Source organism: Alexandromys fortis, unplaced genomic scaffold (genome assembly GCF_014885135.2).
Source record: "Alexandromys fortis isolate MF-2015 unplaced genomic scaffold, M_Fortis_MF-2015_v1.1 scaffold_158, whole genome shotgun sequence".
NCBI lineage: Eukaryota > Metazoa > Chordata > Mammalia > Rodentia > Cricetidae > Alexandromys > Alexandromys fortis.
In genome coordinates this window covers 1,311,517-1,333,086 of record NW_026068039.1, presented here as the reverse complement: position 1 = coordinate 1,333,086, position 21,570 = coordinate 1,311,517, and the positions used below count along the sequence as shown (strand labels likewise).

At 45.4% G+C, this 21,570-nt stretch overlaps 1 long non-coding RNA gene across 1 annotated transcript in view; it reads right to left on the bottom strand.

The window, feature by feature from the left end:
- Positions 1-21,277, bottom strand: part of LOC126515582 (uncharacterized) — a 27,668-nt gene extending 6,391 nt beyond the window's left edge. The window contains exons 1-3 of the long non-coding RNA XR_007595877.1: positions 21,127-21,277; positions 4,354-4,451; positions 1,988-2,089 (exon numbers count right to left, since the gene is read on the bottom strand). This is a non-coding gene — a long non-coding RNA (uncharacterized lncRNA). The remainder of the gene's footprint in view (positions 1-1,987; positions 2,090-4,353; positions 4,452-21,126) is intronic.
- Positions 21,278-21,570: the final 293 nt, after the last annotated feature.

Genomic DNA, 21,570 nt, shown 5'->3' with positions numbered 1-21,570 from the left:
TCAGAGTATCCCAGGAGCTGGAAAGGCTCCATTTTCTGTTGTGGAGATTGGACACATCATAAGGAAGAGGTGTTTGTTCCTCTCACAGTTCTGAAGGTCAAAGGTTTAAGACTGGGTGACCTATCTGCCTGGAACCCAGTGAGGACCCCTTGGCTGCATCATTTTGCGACATCATGGTACCTGTTAGAGGCAGAGATTGCATGGAGGCAGTGATCCAGAAGAAATGGAGAGGAGGAGCCACACTCTGTTCCTCTATGCCCAATGTCCCATCTCTGAAAGGTCTCAGCACCTCTTAGCCCTGGGACCCTCAAGCACGGGCATTGTGGGGCACACTAATCCATGCCCATCACAGCAGAGACCACAGCATCATCACCACGTAAAATATCACTGGAAAGAATCCATTTTCTCTAGCAGAAGGATAGGACTTGAGACATAACTGAGTCTTCATTAAGATGCTTAGCTTTGGAAATCCTGGGTTTGGAGCCTTGGGATGAGAGCTCTGGACACTTTCTAAACACGCTCGCCAATGCTTGTATCTTCCCAAGGCAGACAAAAGAAGCGGGAGGATCTACCAAGGGGAGATCGCAGAGTGGAGATTTGATTTTTCTTTCAGCAGTCTGCACTCTTGCTCCTGGACAGGTAAGGACTGCTTCGGTCAGTCTCCATCTCAGCGCTGGGACCGCTCTCACATGGGAGAGGTGAACGCAGGGCCAGCTCCCTTCCTAGAAGAGGACTCAATAACCTAGAGTCTCTGAAAGAACTGGGGCTGAGGTTTGTGCTTGTGGAATTTTAATAAGAGGGGTGAGAAGAGGAAAGAGAGTGAAAGAGGCAGAGAGAGACAGAGACAGAGAGGTTGAATCTAGGTAAAGTTTTGTAGTATTTACAAACTCTAATTTTTCCTTCTTATTTTTATTTTATTTTTCCATTGTCCATTTTTTATGTATGTGGTGTGTATGTGTATATGTGTATGCATGTGGAGGCCCAAGGTTGATCTCATTCTCCATCACACTTCCACCTTATTAATTAAGGCAGGGCCTTTCAATCAAACCCAGAGCTGGCCGATGTGGCTAGTTTTGCTAACTAGCTTGATCTAGAGATTCCCCTATTTCTGCCTTCCAATGGACCATCCAGATTTTTTTTTTTGAGATAGAATCGCTCTCTGTAGCCTCACCTTTCTTCACTTTGTAGACCAGGCTGGCCTTAAACTCATATGCTAGACCAGCCATTTATGATGGTCCTGGTTTCCATCCTCATACTTGCATAGAAAACACTGTGAGTCAGCTCCCCAGTCCAGGCCTCAGTTCTTCCTCAGTAACACAGAGATCATAATGTAAATCTAGGAGTTGTTTTAAGAACTCAGTGAGATGTTATATGTAGGGCACATACCCACCACTTGCTGAGTGACAGCCAATAGGAATTATCATGAGAACATTTAAGACTGGTAGACCGAGTGAACTGGGCTTTTGGGAAAATAAGTGAATTATACTATTTGTTATTGAAAGCCAACAAACATCAAATACGAGTAGGGTAGATACTGTTAAGCACACCTGGCAGCAGGCTCCCAGGCCATGACCATAGCAATACAGGACCGTTGGTGACTCACATGTATCTCTAGAGAGTATTAACCGGTCCCTGTTCTGTGTTGGACACTGGTAAAGGAGGAGAGGATTCATCAGCCAATGGGCGATGTCCTTGATCCCTTGGGACAAACACAGAAGGATTTATGTGCAGCAATTAAACCAACAAAGTCATTTCTGATGGTAATGATGGCTCTGGGAACATTTCCCTTTCGGTAGAATGCAGCTGCCAAGCCCTTGGGGGCTGAGGCCACTCTGCCTGCCTGTGCACACACAGGGCTCCCGGGCCAGTCTTCTGGTTGATTGTATCCTATAGTCTTCAGGTCCTTGGAATACAGAGTGCCTCTGAGTGTGAGAGAGCCTGGAAGGTATCCTTTCCCTCCTTCTGGGATCATGCTAGCAACACTTACGTTTTGAAGGACTTCTTTGCCATAAAATTTGGATGTTTCCGCCCCACTCAATGCTTCCTTGTGCCTCCCGCTTGGGCTGGCCTCCTTGCTGCTTGCAGAGTCCTTGGGAAGCACATGTTTATTAGTTAAACAGAAATATGCTAACTCCTCCCCCCCCCCCCTTCCGCACAGAAAGGCATCTCTGGAAATAAAACCAGTCAAGGCCAAGTGCCTGGGGGTCAGGAGCGGCGCTGCCTGCCAGGTCTTTCAAGTTTGATTTGCTGCCATCCAAAGCTGGCATTTCTGGCTTGGGATTGATGGCACAGGAAGCTAAGTATACCCTGAGGTCAGGGAACCCACTCTCTCTGAAAGCTACCAGTTCCTTGAGGGCGGGCAGGTCACTATCACTCTGGCTCAGTTCCCTCAGCTGTGAAATGGGATGTTTTAAAAGTTACTGTGGCGAGAAAACAAGGGAAGATGATTGTTCTATTTAACTTTAAAAGAATTTATTTGTTTTTATTTTTAATTCTGTGTCTGGGTTTCTGTGTGGGGGGTATGTGCATGAGTGTAGTTGTCTGTGGAGGTCAGAAGAGGTTATTGACTTCTCTGGGCTGGAGTGACAGATGCTTGGAAGCCACTTGGGGTTGATGAGCTGGATCTCTAGCATGTTCTAGGTCCGCTCAAAGTGAGCTCAGGACCGACCTCAGCTTTCTGGACCTCAGTCATTGTGATGAACGTTGACCAACCAGTGTGGTTAGAATATAACAATACGGCAGTAGTAGCTGGCCCTCCTGAGTCTAGTGTTCTCAGCACCCGTGTCTCATTCATACATATAGTCTAGAATATGTATATGTATGCATATACATATATTCTAGTTTTTTAAAATTTAATTTTAATCTTATCCACCTATTCAGTTTCTTCCTTTTTACAGACAGGAATTGAGATCCAGTGGTAGACATGGGATTTGGAACTGAGTCTCTGATTCCAGAGCTTATGCTTATATTAAAATTACTGAACAGTCGGGCGGTGGGGGCACACACCTTTAATCCCAGTACTCCGGAGGCAGAGGCAGGCGGATCTCTGTGACTTCAATGCCAGCCTGGTCTACAGAGCTAGTGCCAGGACAGCCTCCAAAGCAATACAGAGAAACCCTGCCTTGAAAAATCGAAATAAATAAATAAAAATAAAATTACTAAACAACCATAAAAAAACAACAAAACCATGGTAATGGTAGTGAAGGTAGGTGTTGAAGGGATGCTAGACCCACTGTGATCTGGGAAGCACATGATTCTGCCTGCTGTGCACATAGTCTGGGACATAGGCATGGTTTCTGTTCAGTGACCTGGGGGGGGGGTGTACCTCGTCTTCTCAAGGTTCCACAATTGGTGAGAGAAACAGCCAAAATGCATGTCCGTGTCCTTTCTGTATCATAGGCTGTTTCCATAGCCCCTGGAGATGGCCGTGATGGCCGCCTCTCTGAGAAGTGTGTGCTGAGCAGACAGGTGGTTCGTAGCAAACTACCGTCCCTTGAAGGGCACTTCAGGCCTGTGCTTCTGGCTTTCTCCCGTTCAGTCTTCTCCCACGGACCAACATTTTTGAAACCTCCTTGTCTCTCAGTCTGGTGGGAACACTAAATGCTAAAACGGTTTGAAAACCTACACTCTCTACCTTTGGAAGGCTGAAAAAGGAATCAAAACCACAAAAGCGTTCTGCTGCTGACAAGAAAAGCCTTGTTTGGAAGGAGCTGGACGTCAGTGGGGAACCATGGGTGGGTGTGGAGCAGTTTTCCCTGAGGACTTGATGAAGAAAGTGACCAACAGCTTCTGTGCTCCCCAACCTTGTGGGTGTGGCTGGAACCCATCACCGATGTCCACTGAGACCAGATTGACTACTGTTTTTTTTTTTTATTGAGAATAAGAAAAAAAAAAGTTTCTGCCTCTTCCCAGCCTCCCATTTCTCTCCCCCTCCCCCCACTCCTCTCCCCCTCCCTCTCCAGTCCAAAGAGCAGTCAGGGTTCCCTGCCCTGTGGAAAGTCCAAGGTCCTCCCCCCTCCATCCATGTCTAGGAAGGTGAACATCCAAACTGGCTAGGCTCCCACCAAGCCGGAACATGAAGTAGGATCAAGAATTTTTTTCCAGTTCTATGGGTATTTTGCCTACATGTACGCAAGTGTACTGCATGAGTTCCTTGTGACTATAGAAGCCAGAAGAGGTTATTGGACCCCTCCTACTGGGATTGTGAACCACCACGTGGGTGCTGGGAATTGGACTCTGGTCCTCCACAATCATAACAAGTCCTCTTAACGGCTGAGGCGTCTCTCCATCTCCTAACTTTTATTCTTTAGAGACTATTACTCTTGAAAAGTTGTATTGCGAAACAGCTCTTACCACAGAGGAATAGAGATTTCCATTCTGGAGTGATGGCCTGGGGACAAGATTAGGTTTCCTTAAATTCTGTGCTCCAGTGAGGTAGCAATTTCACAAACCTTTGATAGTAACAGAACAGAGATAGTCATAAAATAACACACTTTTCAAAACATTGGTATGTATGCATAGATGGGTCACAGAAAAGTGGGGAAACTCTGCTATAGGCTCTGGTTGGTTGGGAATGAAGGGTCTGTTGGTACATTCCAAATGACCCATACAATGATCTCAAAAATGTTAGGTGAGACACAGAGGAGGGCAATAGTTGGCTGTTAAGGGCATCAATGATGGACCGTGATGATACGGCTGTGGACTTTGTGACATTCTATCTCTCCACATCCTGAAGCTCTTGTTTTTTAATTTTAATTGTTTTGTTTTTTCATAATAGGGTTTCTCTGTGTAGCCTTGTCCACCCTGGAACTCCCTATATAGACCAAATTGGCCTGAAACTCAGAGATTTGACTGCCTCTGTCACCCAGTGCTGAAATTAAAGATGTGCATTACCATCACCCTGCTCATCATGAAGTTTGATTTTTTTTAAATTTTGTTTTGTGTTTCAAGACAAGATTTTTGTAGTTGGAGACTGTTTGTTTCCCAGCCGCCCAGACCCAAAACAACCACACAGAAACTGTATTATTTAAAGCACTGCTTAGCCTATTAACTTATGCATATTTCTAGCTAGCTCTTACATCTCAGATTAACCAATTTCTATTATTTTATATTTTACCACGAGGCTCATGGTTTACCAGTACTGACACTTGGGTGTCTTTCTCCTTGGGCGGCTACATGGAGTCTCACTGACTCTGCCTCCTTTTTCCCAGCATTCAGTTTAGTTATCCCGCCTAGCTCTATTCTGCCCTGTCATAGGTCCAAGTGGTTTCTTTATTCATTAATCAATCAAAACAACACATATACTGAAGGACTTCCCACATCAGGTTTTTCTGTGTAACAACTCTGGCTATCTGTCAATCAACCTTTGCGAATAGTTTCTTCTAGGAATTTTTGCTTACAAGTATATGTGTACATGCATGCTCTTGGGTGTGGGAGTGGTTCATGTGTATTGTGTGTGTGTGTGTGTGTGTATACATGTGTAGGTCAGAGGACAATTTTGTGGAGGTGGTTCTCTTCTTCCACCTTTATGGGGTTCTGGGGATGTAGCTCAGGTCGTCATCAGGCTTTTTAGGCATAAAGGCCCTTCAAACAGGCCAAGACAGTAGCTTAAATTATTGAGAACATCTGACAAACATTTCACAGACATCACTTATCTGTGTGTCTATTTGAGTTCAAAATTTACAGTCAGTCTTCCATTATCTGTGGACCTAGATCCAAACAAATGAAGATTTAAAATGCTGAAAAAAAAATCACATCTGTATAGAATTTTTTCTTGTCATTATTTTCTAAATAATACACTATAGAAGGGCTAGGGAGAGCTCAGGAAGTGAGACGCCTTCTGCACAAACACGAGGACCTGAGTTCAGAGCCCCAGCACCTGTAAAATACAGTGTGCCCATCTCTAATCCTAGTACAGGGGGCAGAAACAGAAGGACCCCTGGGATTACCCGCCAGCCAGCTAGCCATTCAGTGGGCTACAAGAACTGTAAGAGACCCTGTCCCCACCTGCCCCTAGGGGCGGTAAAGTGACCGATAGACACACTGACGCACAGTGCACATGTGCATGTACACATACACAATAGGTATAGCAGCTATTTACATAGGGCTTATATTGGATTACATATTCTAAAATGTAAAAATGGCTTAAAGTAGATTGGAAAGTCTGGGGAGATGGTTCAGCTGCTATAGTGCTTGCTGAGCAAGCATGAGGACTTGAGTTCCATTTCCAGAACCCACATAAAAAAGTTGGGCTTGGATGTGAGCCTTAGCCTTCAGTAGATGATCCAAATAACCTAGGTTTGGGGGTGTATGCTTATATCTCAGTCCTGGGGAGGCAGAAACAGTGGATTCCTGGGACCTGCCAGCATAGCTGAATCGGTGAGATTAAGGGTAAGAAAGACCCTAGCTCACAAAAGGTGGATGGCACTGAGGATGATGGCAAAGTTTGACTTCTTGCCTCTGAACACACACACACACACACACACACACACACACACACACACACACACACACAGAGAGAGAGAGGGAAAATAAGAAAATAGTGTGTGCACTTGCTATTAGCAAATACTGTGCCTCTTAAAAGAGTTGAGCATCTGTGGCTACCAGTGTCCATGAGAAGGTCTTAGAGCCACCCTCTGCATGTCTTGAGAATAGACTGCAGTTTGCATGTCTGTGTGAGTAATGATTATTTTTGTATTATTGCTATAATGACACTTAGTACTCCATGTCTACTTCAAGATAGTTATAGTACTTACTCCAAACTCACAGGGTTGTGTTGTGAAATATTAGTTGAAGATGTGTTACATTTGTTTATGCTGTAGAACATTTGTTTCATGATGCAAAGATGTGTTGCAGTTTTGTGTTGCATTTGTTTAACTCTGTGAAGCTGTATTACTTTGACTGTCTAAAACACTTGATTGGTCTAATAAAGAGCTGAACGGCCAGTAGCAAGGCAGGAGAGGGATAGGTAAAATTGCCAGAAAGAGAATAAATAGGAAAAAAGCAGAAGAGGGAGTAATGAGAGAAGGTGAGGAGGATTCCATGGGCCAGCCACCCAGCCCCCAGCCACCCAGCCACTCAGCCCCCAGCCAGACACAGAATAAGAAGGAAAGAAAAGATATACAGAAATAGAGAAAGGTAAAAGCCCAGAGGCAAAACGTAGATGGGATAATTAGTTAAGAAAAGCTGGCTAGAAACAAGCCAAGCTAAGACTGGACATTCATAAGAAAGAATAAGTTTTTGTGTGATTGTTTGGGTACTGGGTGGTGGGGCCCCCCAAAGGGCAAAGAGGAAAAAACAACATTTTGGCATTCCAATGTGGGCCTAGGAATGCTGGAAAAAAAAAGCATATGGCTCCTTTAAGAGTTTCTGCTGGACAGTGAGCCCTTGAGCAGGCAGTATATTAAGTAGGGGGAAAAAAACCTAAGTAAAAAGTTGCCTGCCACAGTGCAGGGCACTGGCATTCCACAGTTGGGGGTTGAATTTGGTTCCTGGTCAGCCGCACATCCAACCAGGCCAAGAGCTTTAGGCTTCACTTTTGCAGACTGAGAAGTGGGGGCGGAGCCAGTCACATAGCTACTCATGCAGACAACTAGAGATACACAGTAAAGGCAGATCCAGATGGGGAAAAAATCCCTTTAAACAGGTTCCAGTGTGCTTTACAGTGTGTGTAGGTGTAAGAAAGAATAAGAGATGAAAAAAAGAAATTAATAGTTTAAACAATAAAGTCTTTAAAGAGAGAGTAAGAGGCTGGAGAGATGGCTCAGTGGTTAAGTGCACTGCCTGCTCTTCCAGAGGTCCTGAGTTCAAGTCCTAGCAACCACATGGTGGCTCACAACCATCTGTAATGAGATATGGGGCCCTCTTCTGGCCTGCAAGCATAAATGCAGGCAGAACACTGTATATATAATAAACAAATAAAAAATGTAGGTTTATTTAAAAAATAGAGAGTAAGTAAAAGTAATATAAAAGAAAAAAGCCATGTAAGATGGGAAAACACAGAGAGAGTCTGTATCCTGTATGTTATGGTGTTGATTTTAAATTTTAGATTGCTGATAAGCAAAAGACAGCAGCTAAGAGATATGAGATTGAAAGAGGGCCTGCTGAAATAAGCCAGCCTAGATATTTTAAGAATTCCTTAACTTTAAAAATGGAACTAAAAAATGCATTTGGAGAAGAGAGTTTGCTTTTATTTCCACAGGAAATGAATGGGAGGCTGTGGATTCCTTCAGGGTTCATAAGGATCGGGTTTGATTGGGGGAAAATCTCCTGACTCTTGACAGGTAATGTCTATCAACAGAGTGTACCACTGGTCTTCCCAGGCCTCAATCATTATCTAAATTTTCTCAGGGTCCCCTAAAGATGCCTTCACTCATAGCAAACAGGAGACTGTCTAGAGAAAATGATTCCTGCATTCCCAAGAGTTGGGGTGTGGGTGGTGTTTGGTTATTTGGTGGGTTATGATGTTTGTTATCACTTAGGGAAATATAGGATAAAAAGACAGCTATTGATCTCGGATACTTTTCATTAGCATGGATTTTGGTGTAGTGATGCAAATTTAAAGTTATTTTTGTTATACTGTTTATATGTTTCTACTCTTCTTCCAGCCTCAGGTCATGGCTGGCGCCCGTCCATTCTCTGCCTCTGTGGTCTCCTTCTTGCCCCCTTTCCAGTGTCTGTCTCATCCTGCCCCTCCTGCGAGGATACCTGTGATCACACGAAGACTCAGGTAGATAATTATGGTAATCTTCCACTGTTCATTTAACCACAATTTCAAGTCACCACAAATTAGAATCACCCAAGAAGGAGGCTTCCCCTGAAGGACTGCCCTGAACGCTATCATCCGACATGGGAAGCACCTTTTGGTAGTGGCCCAGATTAAAGGGCACGAAGGAAGGAAGGTGGCTTGATTTTGGCTAGCTCAGTCTTCACTCTTGCCCCCTCAGCCTCCCCTTCTGCCACTGAGGCGATTCAGGCTGTCACTGCTGCTGCTGTTGTCTTCAATGGACTAGCCTTTCCAGGCTTCTGTCGTTGACTATGGATCAGCAGCCCTCTGAGAACCTTCTAGGCACTGGATTGCCATTGCTGACCCAGTTTTGTGGACTGAGCATTCTCAGCTCTCAGGTGAGATAACTTGTTACTATTCTGAAGTAAGATGATACAATAATAATAACAATAATAAAGTCATCCTATTGGTTCTGTTTCTTTAGAGAGCTTTAATACAGGTTGTTGTTTAATCATACTTTATAATTCTCTTCTAAATTGTGACACTCTCTCAAAGCTAGGAAAAGAGTAACTTTAAAGAAGAGAAACCCCAACAAATGTGACCTCAGCCAGGTGGTCAAGCACTTTGTTAGTGTGTCCCCCATGACTGGTGAGATGGGAATGGCATCCCACCTTGAAGATGATTCGACCTAAACCATATAAGCCTGGTTCTATTCTGGGAAAAACAACAGAGCAATGCCAACAGAGGTGTTTCCACAAAACACCAGACCAATACTCCTCAAAGTTGTCAAGACCATAAAAAAATGAAAGGGGTTGGTAAGATGGCTTAGCTGGTAAATGTGCTTCCAGCCCAGCCTGATGCCCTGAGCTTGTTCTGCAGAATCCATATTGTGGAAGGAGAGAACTGACCCCCAAGAGTTACTGTCTGATCTTTACATACCCACCGTAGCATGCGTAAATAGTATAAAATACATAAATAAACAATAAATAAATGAATAAATGAATGAACAAATAAATAAACAAGTGCAAAACAATAGAGAAAGTCTGAAAACTATTTAGAACCAGGCCCAAAGTCAGGAGATATAAACAAAGTAACTGTCTTAGTGTTCTATTGCTGTGAAGAGATACCATGACAACAGCAACTCTTATAAAAGAGAGCATTTGATTTGAACTGCTTACAGGTTCAGAAGTTTAGTTCATTTCATCACAGCAGGGAGCATGGCGGCACATAGGTGCACATAGAAGGAGCTGAGAGTTCTATGTTCAGATCTGCAGGCAGCAGGAAGAGAGACTCTGGGTCTGGCTTGGGCTTTTGAAATCCCAAAGCCCACCCCCAGTAACACACTTCCTTCAACAAGCCACTCCCATTCAGCAAGGCCACACCTCCTAATCCCTCTCAAGTGGTGCCATTCCCAGATGACCAAGCATTCAGATATATGAGCCTGTAGGGGCCATTCTCATTCACACCATGACAGTGACATAGCAGATTGGAAGAGGAGACATCAGCAAAGCCTAAAGCAATCCAGGGAAAGCCAAGTCCTCTGTTAAGAGCAGTAAGTGCTCTTAGCTGCTGAGTCATTGCTCCAGTCCTAGACAAGTCTATTCTACAATCAACCCCATTTACATGAAAAATAAACATTTACAAACAATCATTTCAGGAATTTGGGCATTGTTCTTTCCAAACTTCTTTCTGCTGTTTGTTGGGCAAAGTAATTTTAGGGTTCATGGAGAATTTTCAGGGGGATCTTGTTCCATAAAACCACATTAGCCTAGAGGTAATCCACAGGTTTTCATCCTCTGTGGAAACAAAAGCAGAACCTCTTTTCTAAAGTAACATATCCTTAGTCTCAAATTTGAAGTCAAGATACCTTTAAAATATATATGTTGGTTTACCTTAGCAGCCCCCAAAATCAAATGTCTTTCTGCAGTCAAAAAATTCAAAGAAAACATAATAATATGCATAATCCAGGCTCTCTGTGCATTTTCCATCTTTATGTGACTTATTCTTTTATTCCTTTAATCTCTGATGATCTGCAATTTTATTACTTTTACTGTCTCTTTGAAGATTTTGTTTTATTTTTTTAAAACTATTTAATTTTGTAACTGTCTATATTCTTTTTCTTCTCTCTCTCAAGCCTAAATACACTTTTGAACACACTTTCTTATGTAGTGGTCTTTTATGTCTGAATCTGTCCTATTGCATATCTGAAATCCTTTTCTGACAAGGAGCATTTTAAAATGGTAAGCAGTATGTATTGGCTTTGTGGGAGCCTAGGCAGTCTGGATGCTCACCTTACGAGACCTGGATGGAGGAGGGTGGTCCTTGGACTTCCCACAGGGCAGAGAACCCTGATTGCTCTTTGGGCTGACGAGGGAGGGGGACTTGATTGGGGGAGGGGAAGGGAAAGGGGAGGCGGAGGTGGGAAAGAGACAGAAATCTTTAATAAATTAAAAAAAAACAAAAAAATGGTAAGCAGTGTGGTTGCAGAGGCTCTGGATGCTGGCTCCACCCCTTTTAGCCTTTTAATATGGCAGTGGTACCTTTACCACCAGCTCTGGGACTGCCGGGTAGGAACCGTACTAACCACCTCAACTCTGGGAAGGAGCTAAATCTGTCATGCGTCACACTGCACTGCCTGGAAATATCTCTGTGTATGGTGGTGGGAATCTGCCATGCTCTCCTGCCTGTGCCTGCCTAGCAGACCCAATCCAGCAGGTTGCCCAGGCAGAGTGCTGAGCTGCTGGCATGCTCTTAGCTGCTTTCCTCCTAACCCTGAGTGGGTGTATAAGGACCTGGACCCAAAGTGTGTGGCTGGCCATGCAGGTTAGCCCCAGTGGTTTGGGTGCCATTTGTAAGAGGAGACTGCTCTTTCATTTCTGGGCCACACAGACCCGAATAATCACACAAAAACTATATTAATTACAATACTGCTTGACTAAAAGATTATGTGTATATAGCTCTTACATCATAAATTAACCTATTTCTATTAATCTGTGTATCACCACAAGGCTGTGGCCTACCAGTAAGTTCTGGTGCCTTCCTCCTGTGGCAGCTACATGGCATCTCCTTGACTCTGCCTACTCTCTCTCTGTATCTCTTCCAGCCTGGCTATATTCTGTCAATTCATTAGCCAAAGCAGCTTCTTTATTAGCCAATGACAATAAAACATATTCACAGCATATAGAGGGGACACATCATATCCATGACTCAGCAAACTGAGTCAGCTCCCCAGCCTCACCTTGAGTTTTGAGACAGGGTGTCTCATTGACCCAGAGCTCACCAAGTAGGTGAGATGGGCCCATTGTCAAGTCCCAGGGGCCCTCCTGGTGATGCCTCCTCAGTGCTCAAGTATAAGCCCTTACTATCACTTCCCACTTTTCCTTTCCTTTTTATTATTTTTTAAATTTCAGGTGTGTTTAGATGAGTGTATACATGTGACTACATGTGTGCAGGATCTGCAGGAAGTCAGAACAGGTTAGATGCCCTGGACTGGAGTTACGGATCACAGTAAGTCCTCTTAACCCTTGAACCATCTCTCCAGTCCCAACAGGCTAGGTTTTTGTTTGTTTGTTTGTTTGGGTTTTCATCAGTTATGGGGATTAAAATCAGATCCTCTCTTCTGTATATATGCCCCAACCCTCCTTTTTCATAATTGTTAAAATCCAGGACTTTGGAAAGAGCTTGGTAGCTGCTGAGTGGAAGGAGGGATGGGGAAGTGACTGTGGCTCACTTTTAGTCTTGGCAGGAAGGAGTCTCTGGTACCACAGGGAAAGATCTGCATCAAAATCATCCTTGGTGAAGGGCACTAAGCCAGTGAGGGCCAGTTCGGGTGAGACTCGACTTCTCTCTGCCAAGAGTTGGGCTGAGATACAAGGAGTATTGTGGTGGCAGGGCCGCCCAGCCTGGGAAGCTTCAAGAACGTGTCTGCATGCAGGTGAGGTCATTTGGCTGAGCACCTGTGAAAATGGAAGGTGCGGTTAACCACGGCCTGCTTCTCCACGTCTTGCTCTCTGCTGGTGGGCTGTTCTCAAAACACTGGCCCGAGGTGGGGTGATATGGTATTTGTTCCATTAATGCCCCAAAAGCCAAGCTTGACATTGGCACTATTTGTCTAGCTGGTCTGGGAGTCTGGGATGCCTGGACCACCCTGGGACTTTGATTTGGTCTGGGTGGAGATGAAGCATAGTGTGCTGATTATGATGTACAGTCAGGTCTGAGGACCACAGTTCCTAAAGCAGTATTCCTATTCTGTTCCATTGGGCTCTTCGGGGAGCCCTGGGCACAGCCCACCAGTGTCTGGGCTGCTAGAGTTTGGACTTTTAATATCTGCCAAAGGACCAGGCATTAAAGTTTTGGCCCCTACTTCATGGTGCTGCTGGGAGGCAATGGTGTTACTTTTCCTGGGGAAACATGAGCAAATGTATATTTATCATAGATAGGCACTGATGACAGCCCAAAGAAATGATTTGTCCAAGTATAGCCTAGAGAACTGATGACTTTATTGGGGTCACTCATAGGTAACTTAAGCCATTTTATCATCAAAAACACCCCAGCACGGTGAGGACTCTGAAAGTTGCACACTGGAGTTCTCTGCATGACTAGAAGGCCACCTCATGGAAGAACCCCTTTCCCCCAGCAACTATTTACTGCTTATAATTACGGAAAAAGATGAATTCTTTGAGAATTTTATACTTTATATTTTGATTGTATTCACTCCTCTTTCATCTCCTCCCAGGTCCATCTCCACATAGAAATATAAATTCTTACTTATTATCACTGTGTGCATGTGTGAGTATGTGTGTGTGTGTGTGTGTGTGAGAGAGAGAGAGAGAGAGAGAGAGAGAGAGAGAGAGAGAGAGATTGAGAGAGAGACTCTCACATGCCACAGGGCATGAAGACTCCTTGTGGGAGTCAGTTCTCTTCCTACACCTCTCGGGTCCTTTGCCTTAGTGGCCAACACCTTCTGCAGTGAACCATCTCACTGAATCTGGAAGGTGCATTTTTAATATTCTCCTATCTTCATTCCTCAGTGTGTAAGTATAAAATTTGCCTATTTTCAGATTTTATGTTAAAATGTTTGGATTTTGAAATTGCCGTCTGACAAGGCTGGAGAGATGGCTGGGGGTTCTTGCAGAGAACCTGAATTTGGTTCTCATTTCTTATACATAGTAGCTCATGGCCTACTATACCTCCAGTTCCAGTGGCCCACAACTACCTGTACCTCCAATTCCAGGGCATCCAGTGTCCTCTGTTGGCCTCTACAAGTGCCAGGCAAACATCTGGTGCACACACACAACATCTGGTGCACATACACAACATCTGGTGCATATATACAACATCTGGTGCACACACAACATCTGGTGCACATACACAACATCTGGTGCATATACACACAAGCAGAAAGAAAAGCCCTGCTCTAGCTCCAGGGACATTTGAGAATCCCTTCCTCAGGCCTCTTCCCTAGAATGTGGGCCATGTGCGAAGGCCCTTCCTGGCCCTTCCTGCTGGGCCTGGGTTGTTTCTGGTGAGGTCTGTTTTCTCTGGTGGACCCTGTATTATATAGTATGGGTGCGATGTCTGCTTAGACAGATGGAAAGAGAGGAAGTAAGGTAACTGAGAGAGTCCTCAGAAGGAGGGTGGAGGAAATGAACTATGTAGGAACAGCCTGGGTGTCAGGCTGTTGAGAAACTCTTAGCAGAATGGATGGAGGGTCACCCAAAACTTGTCCAAAGGGTCCTTTGTAAGGCAAATGACCCTGCTTTCAATCCCCTGCGGTGCCTATGGCTGATGAGAGTAATTTGCATAGCATGCAGCTTGCAAATGCTGCATGGATTCCCAGGCGGTGCAGATGGAGGTGGCTGTCCATTCAGCCTTGTAGCAGGGAGCACAGGAAGCAAGGAGCCTTTGCAGCTGTGTGACTGATCCATGTCACATGAGGGCAGATTGACCCAGGAGATTTGCTCTCCTGAAGGCACTTCTGCCTCTGAGAGTAGACTTTACATCCTATTTCTAGATCCCAGGGTGGCCCCTGGCATCCAGGCCCAGACGTTAGGTCTCTGTGTTAGTTACTTTTCCTGACACTCTGGCAAAACACGTGGCAAAAGTAATTTAAGGAAGAAGGTCTTGTTTGTCTTCCTGTTTGAGATGCCGTCTGTGATGCTAGAGAAGGCATTGCGGGCAGGTACTCAGTGCTCTCTCTCCCTCTGCCAGTGTGTGCGCATGTGTGTGTTTATGTATAGATGTGTGTATACATACATGTTCATGTAGAGGCCAGAAGTTGACACTGGTGTCTTCCTCAGTCACTCTCTTCCTTTTCTTTTGAGAGAGGGTCTGTCATTGAGCGTTGAGCTCCCAGATTTGGCTAGACTGGCTTGTCTAGGGGACAGTCCTTTCTCTACTTCCCCAGGGACAGGATAGGTTCGACTCCCATCTGTTACTTTGTTTTATTTTCATAGGGTCTCATTTTGTAGCCCTGTTGGCCTGGAGCTCACAGAGATCCGTATGCCAAGTGCTGGGGTTAAAAGAATGTGCCACCATGTTTAGCCTCCTCCTTCTTTTCTTCTCCTTCAATTTATTTTAGGTCAAGAGCACAGACTGTTCTTCTAGAGGACCCAGGTCTGGGCCACAGTATCAGCACTGGTGAACAAACATGTGGGAAAAATGTCCAAACATCTAAATTGAATAATAAATTAAAACATTTAAAAAAGATTTATTTTAGGGGCTGGAGAGATGGCTCAGTGGTTAAGAGTACTGGCTGCTCTTGCAGAGGACTCCTGTTCAATTCTCAGCACCCACACGGTGGTTCACAACTGTTTGTAACTCCAGTCTTAGGTGATCTGATTTGGTTAGGCTGATTATTGCTGTATTGAAACACCATGACCAAAATCAAGTTGGGTAGAAAAGGATTTATTTGTCTTATACTTCCATATCATTGTTTATCATTGAAGAAAGTCAAGACAGGAACTCAGTCAGGCAGGAACTGTATGGCAGGAGCTGATGTAGAGGCCATGGAGGGGTGCTGCTTACTGGCTTGCTCAGTCTGCTTGCTTACAGAACCCAGGACAACCAGCCCAGGGATGGTCCACCCACAATGGGCTGGACCTTTCTCCATCAATCACTAATTAAGAAAATGTCTGCCTATAGCCTGATCTTATTTTGAGGCATTCCTTCATTTGTGACTTCCTCCTCTCCAGTGACTGTAGTTTGTGTCCAATTGACATAAAAGTATAAAAGTAGCCAGCACAGGATCTGATGTTCTCTTCCGGCTTCCATGGGCATACAGACACAGCATATACATAAAATTTTAAAAAATCAAAAATTATTTTATTTGTAAAATTATGTGTGTGTGTGTGAGAGAGAGAGAGAGACAGAGAGAGAGAGACAGAGAGAGAGAGAGAGAACTGAGTGCAAGTGTCTTAGAGGCCAGAGTTTAGATTCCATTGAGCTGGAGTGCCATGCATTTGTGAGCTGCCCAGTGTGGAGGCTGAGAATCAAACCGGGGTGGTCTGAACAGGCAGTACTTGCTCCAGCCAAACACCTGACTTTTTTTTTTTTTTTTTTAAATCTTTTTAAAAAGGGGTTCTGGAGCTTTAACTCAGATCTTTAAGCTTGTAAGGCAAGCTTTTACTGACTGAGTTATCTCTACAGTCCCAATATTAAATTTCAATGTTTTGAAGATCACTGGGTCTACCCGAAGCTAACCTATGAGCTTCAGGTTTATAACCTTGAACAAATTAAATTACAGATTCCCCAGCTTTGGAGTCAGGGGGGCTCTGCTTCTCACCTTGTCTCTTTCTACTGGAAGCTTTGCTGGCATCTCTGTAGAAATGGATATGTTTTTTAAAAAAAATCCATTGCAAGGGAATGAAACAGTTAAGTGCTCAGTCTGTTTTTGTTGATTAATAGCTTGATTTTGGGTCAGTCAAAGCCATTGAACACTAAGCCATTGAAACAGCAGGAAAGCCTCATCTAAGAAGCTGGGAACTTCCCAGTCCTTGGCTTCTATCAGACTACAACATGAAAGCGGTTATTTAAGTTGTTTCTGAAGTGGGGCTGGAGGAGGAGGCTGAGGCTTTCCATCCGGGGACTGCTCCAGGCCAACCCACACTCCCTCTAGCTACCCTGTTACCTGGAAGAGATTTTTCCTAGTGTGGCTTTATCGAAGGCTGTGGCTTGCAGTGGGACACAGAACTTTCCTGTGTGGGCACAGAACTCTCTGTCAGACTGCACACTGGAGAAACCATAGGGCTGATGTCCTCACCCCTGGGAGGAGGAGTATGGAGGGGGGCAAACCATGGCAGGGAGACCAGTAAGGTACAGAAGCCAGGAGGGCGGCTTTCACTCCGGTGGGCCCTTTGTGTTCTGAGACAGGGTCTTACCTTGGGAGTCTGGTCTGGCCTTTAACTTGCCATTCTTCTGCCTCAACCTTCTGAGGGCTGGGGTTACTAATGTGTGCCATTGTGCCTGGCTTCCTCTGTATTTTTCAGCCCATACACTCTGGGGAGCTGCATTCCTGAATGAGGGGTACTGTGTGTTGCTGGGGACCTGGGGGGGCTGCTTGGCGGCATGCCAGGATGAGCAGGGTCTGCCAGAGTCCTCAACATTTCTTTCCTTTCATGTCTTCAGGAGTGTTCTGTGGGTCTGTGGGAATGCTTGTCAGATTGTCCCAGCTGATGGCCTTACAGACTCTGTGACACACCCCTTGGTCCTAAACTATGGTCTAATACAGCCTTGCCCAGCAGCAGAGGTTCTCAAGTGTCCCTGAGATCACCCCCCTTTCTTGCTCTCCCAGGAATCTCTGGCTTGGAGAGAGAAATCTTTTTGGTTTCTTCCTTAGGTGGCTGAGGACTGGACATTACCCCAGGGGCTTTTTAATTCAAACGTAGTTCCCTTGCAGGCCCAACTTCATGAGTCTTATGTTAATACTCTGACTCCCAAGTGCATTAGTTTATTTTCCCATGGCTGCGACAAAAGATCAGACAGGAAGCAATTTCAGGAAGGAAGGTCCATTCCTGTGTACACTTGGAGGGATACAGTCCATCACTGCAGGGAAGATATGATATTCTGCCTCAGCCTCCCAAGGGCTGGGATAATAGGTATGATTGGCCAGTAAGTTTTTTTTTTTTTATTAGATATCACAAAATGGGACCAGTGAATTGGGTCAGTTAGTAAAGGTGCTTGGCACCAAGTCTGGCCTGAGGTGGACCCCTGGGACTCCCAATGGCAGAGGAAGAGAACTGGCTCCTGAAAGTTGCCCTCTGACCTTCACATGCATGCTGTGGCAGGCTAGTGTGCACACAAACACAAATAAGTGTAATAAAAGAGAAAAGTTGCAGTATATGTTTAGAGTCTCTCTTGAAGTTTCTTGTGTAATAAAAAAGATGAAGACACTGTTGGTTGCTGTTCTTCCTGACTCTGAACAGTCCATCTAGACTCGCTGGCTGACAGGAACAGAAAACCATGGAATACTAGGATGTATTTGTCAGAAAGGGAGCATTGGAAACACCAGTCTGTTTAGAAAGCTTCTTTTAAGATTCAAAGCTGGGGCTAGACAGACAGCTTAGTAGTTAAGAGTGTTTGGGGCCTTGGCAAAGGATCTGGTTGGGCTCCCAGCGCCTATATCAGGAGGTGTGCCACAGCTTTTTAACTCCTGTACCAAGGAGTTTGGTGCCCTCTTCTGGACTCCACAGGAAATCACACTCACTCACGTGTGCATACATACACACAGAGACACACATAAGGTCTAAAAAAGATTAGGAAATGGATCGGATCATCAGCACAGCATAATCATGGTGTTTTGTATAGCTAATAAAGTTGTGGAAAGACTTTTTTTCTGTAGTTCCGAGTCAGGGTTTCTCTGTGTAGCTTTGGTGCTTATCCTGGAACTCACTCTGTAGAGCTGGCCTTGAACTCACAGAGATCCTCCTCATTCTGCCTCCCAAGTTCTGGGATTAAAGGTGTGTGCCACCACTGCCTGGCTCTATTTCCTTTGCTTGAGATAGAGTTGCCACTCTGCAGCCCAGGCTGGCCTCTAAAACTTACACTGGTCCCCCTGCCTCGGGGTCCTGAGTCCTGGATTACTGGCATACACCACCACACAGCCTAAATTCTATCCCAACAAGGAGATGCCATGGGAGATCTCCTTCTTAGAAACACAGAAGCTTCACCAGCTCATCATTCACAGTCTTTGTAATGAGAAGACGGCTGTAGACTGAAAACAGCACTGAGCATCTTTGAGTCCCTCAGAAGCTGCTCTCAATGGAGCTAACTGAATTCCAGAGGAAGAACAGTCCTTCTGAGGACAGTTAGGATATGGACATGGTTTCAAGCTGGGCAGCACATGTGGGGAAAAAAGAGGAGAGTTGGCTCCGCCCCATATCTATACATGCACACATGAAAACCTTACCTCCAATGTGAATAACTAACCCTAAGCAGTAGAAACAGCGGCTGAAGTTCTGATTGGTTCTTTAAGGCTGAGGATGGACCCGGGAGAAGAACTTTAAAATTCCTGGGAAACCCAGCTCAAATGTAAGACCACAAGCCATTGCTCTGTTCTTGAGGTGGTGAGGGCAGAGGTCCCAGGGAGCATGGCTTATAGCGTGTGGCTCACCTGCTCCCCAGTTTTGCTCTCTTAAAAGACAAAGGCACGTGCTTTGTGAGGTGTGGGAAAGGTGGGTCTTCCATGCCCCGGTCTTAGGAAAGCACCAGGAGTGGATGTAAGAGTCAGGAGGGGAAGGGAACATGCTTGTTACATGTGTGGGAGCACGAAGTGACAGTGGCACTCAGGATGGACGGGGACACACAAGTGTGTAAGTCAGACCGGCCATCCAGTGTGTGTCTGTGGGGATTGTCTTGATTGTCACTTGGCCCAGCCCACTGTGGGTATCACTATCCCCCAGGCAGGGGGGTCCTGAGTTACATAAGAGTGAAGGGGACTGTCTGAGAGCAATTGGGCAGCTCGGGTGCATTTGTCTCTCTCTGCCCTTGACCATAGGTGTGATGCTTTAAGCTCTCATCTTGGTTTCCTCTTAATAATGGGTGGCAACTTGGAATCACGAGGCAAATAACCCTCCCTTTTCCTCTGTCACTTTTTGTCAGGATGTTTTATTTCAGCAACAGAAACGAAACTAGAATACCTAGCTTACAGCCGGAGGAGTGGCCGGATGGGAGCTGAGGCTGCTGGTCACCGTGTGGCCGGTCAGAGAAGCACCCGGTAGGGCAGTCTGTGCAGAGGCCTAGGAGTAACCAGCATAGCTGTGCTGGGGCTCTGTACACACTTCCAGCCTTCCTAGCCCTCACTGTCCTCCAGCTTGATCTGGGCAGAGATTATTGCTTCCATTTTGCAGCTGCTGAGGTCGAAGCTCAAGTGCCTGTCAGTTGCCTGGGGACTTGTACTGGTACAGGGCAAAGCTTAGACAGGACCTTGTTGGTCTAACCTCTTCTCCCATTCTGAGGGGTGAGCAGCCCTGGAGAAGGGCACAGGCACCTCTTCCAGCTGTAGCTTCAAGTTTTAGCTTTCCCTCATCCTTGACCATCTCATAGTCCGCTTCACCACCTTCCTCCTCACGGTGTCATGAGGTCAAGGGGCCTAAATCTCTGCTACAGCTTCATCAGACAGACACCTTGTCCTCATATGCTGCCGAGAAGCGTGAGAACAGAACACAAGCCGTTTAGAGAGAGACCATATTTATGCAACTTATATTACATTGTTCTGTAATCTATTCTATTATTGTTTGTTAATTTCTTCTTCAAACGACTTATTTTTAATTATGTCCGAATGTGTGGGAGGGGTACGTGCATACGAGCTCAGTGCTCCCAGAAGCTAGAAAAGGGTGTCAGACTTCTGAGGAAGAGACATAGGGCTTTTGATGGACTCAGTGTGGGTGCTGGGAACGAACTCTGGTCCTTTGCTCTTACCTGCCGAGCCATCTCTCTAGAGCACTGTTTGCGCATCTCTTATGTAAATTATAAATCGAACTTTGTCATGGAATGTATTTGTAAAAGAATTATACATTTGGCACACACACACACACACACACACACACGCATGCACGCACGCACGCACGCACTTGTATTTGCCCTTTGGCACTATCCCTGGTTTTAGACACCAGGCAGCCTGCTGGAATGGTTTCAGGTTGGCCTGGACTCTTTTAGAAGGTGTCTAGGAAAAGCAGAGGTAAGGCCTGGGTGGTATGTTATACTGGCTCTGTCTGGGAGGTTCAAGATTTCAAAGGAGAAATACTTCAGATGTCTCTAGAACAGGTTCCTAAACCTAGCTACTCATTAAACTTACTCGGAATGGCAAAACAAACAATTCTCAAAGGTCCACAAAGCCATAGAGTCATTCCTAGGCCCTTCTTCAACCCTGCGGAAGATCTGGCAACAGGGAAATTCCAATCTACCTGTATCGTTCCCAGTAGCCTTCAGGACTCCAGGTGGAGACTCTCGGAGGGCTTGTGGTCCAGGCCGGGGACGAGGCAGAGCTCTACAGGTAGCTGTGAGGCCTTCTGAATGTAAGGCTGAGTGCCTGCCAGCCACTCCCAGCATGCAGCTGAATCCTGAGCACAGTGCTGGGCTCTGGGCTTGTTTACTGTGTGCTTACAGCGATGACTTCTTTGTCAAAACACACTCCGGGGAGCTGCCGCCCCCGGGTCTCTGTGTCATCTCTTTTTTATTGGAACAGAAAAAAAAGCCTGCATTATTGTTCTCTGGATTCTGGTTTGCTCAGGGATCAAGAAAGCAACAAGCACTTTGTGCTAATAGCAAAGCCGGCTTTGTTGTCTGAGGCCAGGGAGGTGAGGCTGCGAGGAGAAAGCCTTTCACAGGCGGTAAAGGAGACACTCCAC